The sequence below is a fragment of the Lonchura striata genome, chromosome Z, assembly GCF_050655825.1.
Source record: "Lonchura striata isolate lonStrDom1 chromosome Z, ASM5065582v1, whole genome shotgun sequence".
Taxonomy (NCBI): Eukaryota; Metazoa; Chordata; class Aves; order Passeriformes; family Estrildidae; genus Lonchura; species Lonchura striata.
Window position 1 is genome coordinate 22660344 of NC_140740.1, and position 9062 is coordinate 22669405.

General features: G+C 50.1%; 1 pseudogene; it reads right to left on the reverse strand.

Annotated features, from left to right (window-relative positions):
- Positions 1-1077: 1077 nt before the first annotated feature.
- On the reverse strand, positions 1078-7644 carry LOC146763698 (inositol 1,4,5-trisphosphate receptor-interacting protein-like 1; annotated as a pseudogene).
- Between the last annotated feature and the right edge of the window lie 1418 nt (positions 7645-9062).

Genomic DNA, 9062 nt, shown 5'->3' on the forward strand with positions numbered 1-9062 from the left:
GTTTGACCTGTCACCATCACCTACGGAAGATTAGACTGGAATGAGCTGTGCGAACCAGGAACAAAGAGGCAGATTTCCCTGGTGTTACCATGAGGAAAGGAGAGGGGACAGCTGCTGCCCTGGACTTCAGTGACAGATTCTCCACACCTCCTCACCCTTTGGCTACCTGGGAAAGCTACAACAGCGCGGCTGAGCTCTGTGTTGGTCCCCTGCCCAGCTGATCTTTTTAATAACGAGCTGAACATTAATAAAGATATTAGCACTGTTCATTTCCGTTGTGCTCCTGCCCTTGAGGCACAGGCACGGCTGAGGGCTTCTGCCTGCTGCTTGTTATAAATGACCCAGACCCCAAGTGGGAATGAATTTTACACCTTTTATTGAGAACAATAAAAAGATCAGCAAAGCAAAAGGGACACCGCTGGGTGTGTGGCAAAATGCTAAAGGCTCGTGAACAAAATGGTGGCTCCACCTTTTATACACCTGATATTGCATCAGCTTTATGCATTGTGAGAAACAACGCCTCACTTCTTAAAATTTTAAAAGGTTTATTGAACTGCAACAAGGGACTGAATAAAGAAAAAGGGACAGTCACCCTTATATATCCTATTGCCGCACCAACCTCGTGGTAAACCAGCTTTGCCCAAACTCATGCACATGGCACTCTTCCAACCCAGCTCCTCCTTCCTCTTCCTGACTTGATGGTAGACCAAATGTTTGTTGGATCATTGAATTTTATTTTTTTAAGAATACAAAACTGTAGGAAAACCTCCTATGGATGTATAATTTTCCTTAACAAAACTTTTGACATGTTTGAAATCATGTTAACCTTCCCAGCTCTGCCTTGGGAGATTTTATAAGTATTTTCACTTGGCTATCTTCTTCAGAGTTCATAATAAAGGAACTAAAGAATCCTAACAGAACACAAAAAATGTCCCATGAGGAATGATTGACTTCACCTTCCTCAATTCCTGTTTGGTTGCAGTGCTGTCACCTCAAGAGCACAGCCATCGTGGCAGTGAGACGGAGAGGTGGCAGCTCTGTGGCCCACACAGTGCTGCTGGCAGAGACGGCTGCTGCCTACTCAAGGCTCAGGCAGGCACAGGAGCTGCCTTGCTGCACGGCCAGAACCATCTCGATGCTGCGGTGCAGGCCAGAGGCGCCGCTCAGCCGGAACCTGCAGGACTTGCCGCAGGGCAGCGCCGTCAGCTGCAAACGGCGCGAGTGCGGCAGGAGCAGCCAGGCCGACGCCACCAACATCTGCACCCAGCGGGTGACTTTCTCTGGGTCCAAGTAGGAGCCCGTGCAGAGGGTGTCCATCAGGTACCACTCCTGGTCGCTGGGCAGCTGGCCACCAGAGGCGTGGAGAAAGCACGTGTGCCCCAGCAGCTGCTCCCCGGAGCACAGGCACTCCAGCCCCACGCGGATGCGCTCGGCTGGTGGCCATTTCCTGCTCTCCGGGCTGAAGGAGTTGCCGGGCGGTGGCCGCAGGATGACCAGCATGCGGTAGGTGCTGCTGTTCTCCTGGGCGCTGCAGGTGGGGCTGGTGTCTGTCCCGGTGGCCGGGTGCAGCTCCGGCATGAAGTTTCTCCGGGACAGCACTCGGCAGACGCTGAGAAGATCGTCCACCAGCTCCTACAGCACCTTTGTGCTGGGCAGGCCCTGCTGCAGAATCACGGAACAGCTGAGCTTGGGAGTGACCTTTACAGGCTGTCCACTGTGACCCCACAGCAACGAGCAGGGACATTCTGACCTAGATCAGGCTGCTGACAGCCCACTCCTGCCTTATCCTGGATGTGCCCACTGGTGATGGGCTGGGCACAGCCACAGTGCTGCCACCCTGCCTATACCCTTGACCTTCTCATGTTCACTGACCTTCTCCTTCCTGCTGGATCCCTCCTGCCTCCTCCTGCTGGCAGAGCCACGCTTTCTTCTCCTGACCAGCCAGCAGCCCATAGCAAGAACCTGAGCCAGGACTGCTGCACTGATGAAAAGAAGCCACTGCTTTTCCATCACAGAGCGGAGCAGGGCTTCCATGGTGCCACTGCTCCCCTCAATCTCCTGCAGGAGCCGCATCATCTCTTGATGCAAATATTCTTCACGCTCCAGCATACAACTGACTTCATTAATTTCAATTTCTTGATTCACCTTCATTCCAGCATGGGTGGCTAACAGGGCCAGAAGGAAGGTCAGTGTTGGAGACATGGCCTGGTGCAAGAAAGAGAGTTCAGCATGTCTGGCTGGGAGGGAGCAGGGGGCTGGCGACACCTGCAATGTCCCCAAAGCCTCTCTGGGCACCTGCCCCGCTGACATCTCCAAGCTCCTCTTCCCCCAGCTCAGAGGACAGTGCCCTACCCTGAGGGTCCCAGCTCCCATTCTGGCTTTAAACCCCCAGGGCACCTTTCCCAGCTCCCATCCAGCCCAGCATTCCCCCTGCATGTGCACTCACTGGCTGCCAGGATCCAACTGCCCTGTGCTGCCCCTGGACACAGGAGCCTGTGTCACCTGTCCTCTGTGATGTCACAGCCAGCAGAACCATGTCACTCAGCTGCCAAGTGCCCCTGCTCACAGCTCCCACTGTGACCCATGCTCTGGCGTGTCACAGCCCCCAGAGCCGCCTCCCGGCCCACGAGCCCCACCCAGCCTTGGTGCCCACTGCCGGCCTCAGCGGCTCCTGGTGTCACGATCTGCCCATAGCGGGGTGTTGTGATGGTTCGTTGGCCAATCCCAAAAGTGCAAAAAAGGCAAACAGCAGGGCACCATCAGTTTAATCACAAGAAACTCACCTTTATTAGGGGCCAAAAGAATACATGTGATATTGGGATCAGAGAGGAAATAGAAGAAGAGAGAGAGAAAAGAGGGGGATGGGAATAGCTACTGACACAGATGAGATCCTCACTGCTCCGGATGATGGGGATCCGTCTTATTGTGTTGGGGAAAGTCTCCAAAGTCCTACCCAACCCAGGGATCCAGTTATAGTCCACTGCGGAAAAAGGGGAGAACATACAGAACAATAAGAATTTATTGAAACTGCTGTGGGAGAACAGATGAGTCCACTGAAACCCCCAAGCAGGATGAACACAATAAAGAATAAGTCCATTGAAGTTACTGGAGAAGAACAGGTCATGTCAATAGTGGTCACACCACCATTCCCTCCATCCTTCCACTCCCTGTGGCAGGGGTCTCAGTCTCAGTCCTTGCGGAGAGGGTTCTTGATCTCCGTCTGTCATGGTGGTAACGAGGGAGATGAGGGGTCTGCAGTGAGAGACAACCAGAGTCACCCCAACAGTTTATTTGGCTTAAGGATGGAGAGTGAAGCAGGAATTGCAGTAGGCCACTCTGTGCTGGGTCCACGCTGGGTCTTCACCAAGTCCTTGCCAAGTCCTTGCCAAGTTCTTGCCAGGCTCCTTTGGAACAGCCAACGTGACAGTGCAGTGGCTGCACCAGCACTGTTGCCTTCTCCAAGCTGGAACTGCAGTGGGAGAAGGGAGTTCCTGCTCATGGCAATCGGCAGAGAAATGAGTGAGGGTCTTCAGACGGCCTCTTATCCTCACCTGAGTGCAAAGCCAGCCACAGGAGCCCCCCAGGGTGTTCTGGATCCAGGCTGCAGACATCACTGAAATGGATGGGGACTGGAGCTGGATCTTCCAGTGCTCACCACCCTTGACTGCCCTTGAGATGAGCCTAAACCTCACCTGCAGCAACCTGAGCACATTTACCCTTCTTGCCCATCCGTGCATGTGATGTTCCCACATCACACACAAGCCCTTTGCAGGGAGTGACCAGCTTCCAGCTGAACTGCTACCCTGCCCTTGCTTTTCTGTTTCCCTGCAATGAACTTAACAGATTGTGAGAATCCCAGCAGAGCATTTGGTTCTCAAGAGCTCTTAGGCAAAAAAGACCTTCACCAGTCACTACTGTGTGCATAGAGAAGGAGGTGCTGACAAACAGAAGGCACAGGCAGGGCTCTGACATAAGAGCTCCTGAGCTGTAGGATTCCATGCATTGTTCTTCCCAGCTGCTTTTCTCATATTTTGTACAGTTCTGGACAGGGCCTGCTGCTGACAAGGTAGGAGGGATGTCTCAGCCTCAGCCACAGCAGCTCAGTGTCAACAGTGGGAGCAAACAGCCAACAAAACAAAACCAGACAAGGGGACATCTTCTGCACGGTGCCGAGTCAAGGTTCTGCTGCCAAACCACCCAACAGCACTTTGCACTGACTCAGGATCAGCTACACGTGTTCCTCCTGCTCCAAGGGAGCTGGTGCTGGTGCTGTTTGCAGCACTTTCCCCCAGCTCTGGGTAGTTTGTTCAGTTGTCCTGCAGAGCTGGACACATGATGGACCTCAGCGACTCCTCAAGGGAGCAGAGATCATGAGGGAGTTCATGAGGGACATGCTGGATGTGCCATTGTCCTGAGGGTGCTCGTGGTGCATGTGCCATTGCTACCATCTGTCCTTAAAAAGCAAGACATCCCTAAATAAACAAGTGCCCAACATGGCACGGTGTCTACAAAGTGTCAGGAGTCTTTGCTATCATTGCTGTCCTTTGCTGTCCTGGCTGCTCCTATGAGGCTTCTCCTGCCCCACCTTGCTGGTCTGGCTGCCTGGGGCCACAGCTGACAGAGAAACCAGGGCTGGAGCCATGGTGGTAGTAACCCCTTTCCTGTGCTTCTCATATTTTTTCTTGGCATTTCCCTAATTTTCTATTTCCTTTTCTTTCATCTTTCATGAAAAAAAAAAAAAAGTTATATTATCGCTTTGAATTCTCAACATGTAACCTCCTTTGTGTTTTAATCTCACTTTCAGTTATATTTAGAAGTGAATTTCTTTCTGCAGTTGTGGGTCGAGACTCCTTAAGCCTATCAGAACATCCTGCTTAGCTACTTCCCACGTTAAGGTCATTGCTCCATAAATTCTAGAAAATTCAATATAAACCTCATTTTTGCCTAAGAGTCACATGTCTGTTTTCATGGAGTTTACAACACATCGTTCATGTCTATGTCTACAGGGCTATGTTGTAGTGCTTCCACATCCTGGCCCAAAATCTGTAATTCCTTAACTGGGGTTTGAATTTTGGATTGCCTTACATCTATCTGTGCATGTGTTTGTGCATCTACAGGAGGGGGTGTGGTAGAAGTGTCAGAATTAAAAGCAAGATGTTGCAAAGAAAAGTGGCCTTACTAGAAATGTGTTCAACAAAAACCCAAACCAACAAACTGTAATAGCTAACGGTCTTACAGTCTGAAGTCAAACTTACTTCCATTAGAGTAAAATATTGTGAGCTAAGAGCTGTGAAATATCAGGATCTCGAAGTTACAGGACTAGTTTAAAAACCAAAGAAATAGCACTGAAATGTTTCGTTTCAAAAATATACTTTACCTGAATTGAAAACATGACAATTTTCTTTTCTCCTGAAGCATGATGATAAATGCAACTTCTTTTAAAAAAATTCATTGGAAACCCAGGACTTAAACATCTTTTGATCATATGGTGATGATTAAGAAAGATATTCTTCTTTTGATCTATCTGTGATGCTTAATCATGAACTTATGGAATTTGCCAATTCATTTTATAACAATTTCACACCTTTACTCACATTCCCAACTTTGTGGTTTAGTTCTGAAAATTAGCTTATGTTCACTGAACAATGCAGCAACTTGTTTTGACTCTGATTGGCTTTCTCTGATGTAATTGGTTTAATATGAGATTTTGTTTGAAAAAATGAAACACTGGGGCAGCTATTGAGCTGTTCTTACGTCCCAGAGTAAATAAATAAAAATCCATCTGTTTTATAAGACCAGGTTGTACAAAAAGCCAGATAAGGTGAATTACGAGGTGGTTAAAATTCAAATATTCTTGAAGCTGTAAGTCTGAAGTCCGTCTCCTCTCGCATGGGAAGAAATTAAAGAGAAAGCAAACCAAATACTGCTGAGAAAGTTTGTCTTATTTCTGGCTGCCCAAAGCAGCTCAGCTGCCTAGTGCGCCCAGCTCATACATCAGGTGCTGAAGCATGAATGTGTTTCAATCCTCAAATGAAGTTGAAATCACTTTGGAAAAGCAGTTTATGACACCACACACATTTATGGTGTCAAACATGTTTTATATTCATGTCTGTTGGTGGAGCTTGTGCTGCCGGGTTGGGCAGCACATCCTTGACTAAGGTTGATTCTGTTTCTGGTTTGACAAAATTATTTCTAGGGGATTTTTTTCCTCTTCTTCAATTATTTTCAGCTGCCATTGTTACATTACTTCTGTTGTTGTTTGGTGAATTATGAAAAGGAAAGGATAGGAATCAGCCCAGGCATAAACAGGGGCAAAGGCTCCTTCAGCTGCAGTAATACCAAAATTTCAACTGAGTCCACAGTGCTACAGCGTGGATGAGCAGAAATACCTCCTGGTAACTGATCAGGGCTCCAGCAGCATAAACAGTGGCCCTGTTTTGTTTTGTGAAGGCACAAGAGGCAAAGATCCCAGGCTGGGATAGGAAGTTGTTACTGGGAACCACAACAATATTGAGATGAGAAGGAATAAGACAAAGAAACGACTTACAAGGAAAACTGACAACACTGACCCAGCTCTTCCAGGCCATGTATTTTCTCCTACCTGGAAAGGTCACCCTTCTCCTATGGGAAGAGAGAGAGCTCCTTTCTTAGTCTCTGGCAATGATGCAAGGTGGGATCAAAGATAATGATGGGGACATGGCCAGACTCTCGTGTTCTTTGGTCCCACCTTGCATCATTGCCAGGTGCAAGCAAAGGGACAGGTGTCTTCCCAATGTGGATCTTGGGGAAAGTGGGCCACCAGATCTCTGCCCAGCATGAATCCTCTGATGGGGGATGAAGTTGGAACAGAGGACAAAGCTCATTGTGCAGTGGGGGCAGTTACAGGGCTTCCCTTATTGGTGGGTTTGTTGGTGTTGGTCAAGGATGATGGCCAGGAGAAGCTCTTCCCACTCTCCAGACAATTGTAGGTTGTCTCCCAGTGTGGATGTGCTCGTGGGTGGTTCATCTGGTGAAAGATCAGATTGGAGCTCTGGATTAAACTCTTCCTATGTGCCTCACACTCATAGGGCTGTTCCCCGATATGGATTTTCCGATGACGAACCAGGCTGCAGCTCCAGCTGAAGCTCTTTTCACATTCTAAGCATTTGTAGGGTTTCTCTCTGGCATGAAGCTGCTCATACACCACCAGGTCCGAGCTCCAGCTGGATCTCCGGCTGCCATCCTGGCACAGGGTGGGTCTTTCCTCCTTGGAGCACCCTGAGCTGGGTTTGGAACTCCTCCTTGAGCAAGATCTCTGGGAATCTTCTTCCCCATTGGATTCTTGCACTGTGGAGCTGCTCAAAACAGCCTCTTGCACGAGGTTCTGCCATGGGGATTTGTCCTTCTTGGTCTACATCCTCAGCTCCTTTTCTGGGGGAGGAGGGACAAGGAGAGGATGGGATTTGTCTCCAAGCCAGGAGAAGGGGAAAGAGATATCTTCAATCTGTCCCCGGAAGGATAATGCTGGCAGCAGGGCTGTCCTGCAGCCAGGGGTGGTGCTGGGCTGGGAGATGGAGGAGAGAGGAGGAAAAGGGCAGTGACTTTGTCCTCACCTGCCTGGGTGTTCTGGGGCATCTTCCTCTTCCTTTCTGCCGGCTTGTTCATCCAGTCAAGATTTGGGAAAGGGAATCCTGTACTGGGGTAAAGCAAGATGAGAGTACATTGTGTTGGTGACATAGCCCACCGGAGTCCCGGCTACCTCTGTTGGCACTCCGGCACTGTGCCAGGAGTGGGGAACAGCTGGGAACTGGGTTCTGCCCACAGCTGGACCTGAAGAGCCAGCAGAATCAGCAATGTCAGGGACTGGGCGAAGGAGAAAGGAGAAGGCTCTCTGTTCTGAGGTTCCACAGGGACGAGTTTATTCCAGATGAAGGGGACAGGTCAAAAGGGCCCTAAGCACCTCAGTGCATGGGTTAAAATACTGTCACAAACCAGGGGGCGGATACAAAAAAAAAAATAAAAACCCAATAGAGAAACTTCAAGGGTAGAACAAGGGGATTACATCAGTAGTGTGGGACCAGTCAGGGTAGGAGGAGGAGAGAGAAAGGTCACAGGGCCCAATGGGGCGTCATAGATTAGAGGATTTCCAAGTGGGTGTTTGAATCAGGGATTGGTCCAGGGAGAGAGTGGCAGGGAAGATTCAGGAAAAAGAGGCTGACTTGCCTTGATAGGCAGGGAAGAAACTAGAACAATGGGAGGGGAATGGCTTGAGGAACAGCTCTAAGGGATTATACAACTCGGGGTAAAGCAACTTTGGGGAAGACATAGGCGAACAATAGAACCAACCATTCAAAAATAACTTAACAAAATAAAATATGAATGGCAACAGGCTGGAGGTTCCTTTGGCCCAAATTCATCTGTAAAAGTTACCAGGCACCTCATGTCCATAAAAACCTGTGAAACACCAAGATTCAGAAAAAACTCCTACCCAGAACTTCCCCCACTCTGTCTCTCACCTTTAGGGCTTGTGGGGTCACTCATGTCTCTGCTGCTGCAGATCCTGTATTGGTATCCCATCTCTCTGGGCTGCTGGAGATCCTGGGAATCCCAAATCCCAGAGGTTCTTTTTCCCTGGGCTCCCCAGTTTGGTGTTGGAGCGGCTCCAGGGTCTCACCTGTCGGGGTCCCCATTTTAGGGCTCTGGGGTACCCATGGGTCCCCCTTGTCCATGCTCTCAATATCTCCAGACTGCCGGAGCTTCCCCCTCTCCAGGGCCACGTTTCAGGGTCCAGGGGGTCCCCCGCATCCAGAGATCTCCCTGCAGGCTGCTGAGTGTCCCCCAGCTCAGGTACCGCCACTCTCCGCTCTCCCAACCCCAGCCCTGCCGGCACCGAGTGATCCCCATGTGTCTCTGGGCGGACCATGCAGCGCCTGGCCTGGGCACACCAATCCCTGCTGCAGGGGGACCCCGCATCCCAGCTCCCACCATCAGGGCTCTGCCAGCAGCCAGCAGGGAGACCCAGCCAAAATTCTGCTCTCTTGGAGCCGCCAAGTGCTCCCTGGGCCACCTGGAACTCAACCCTG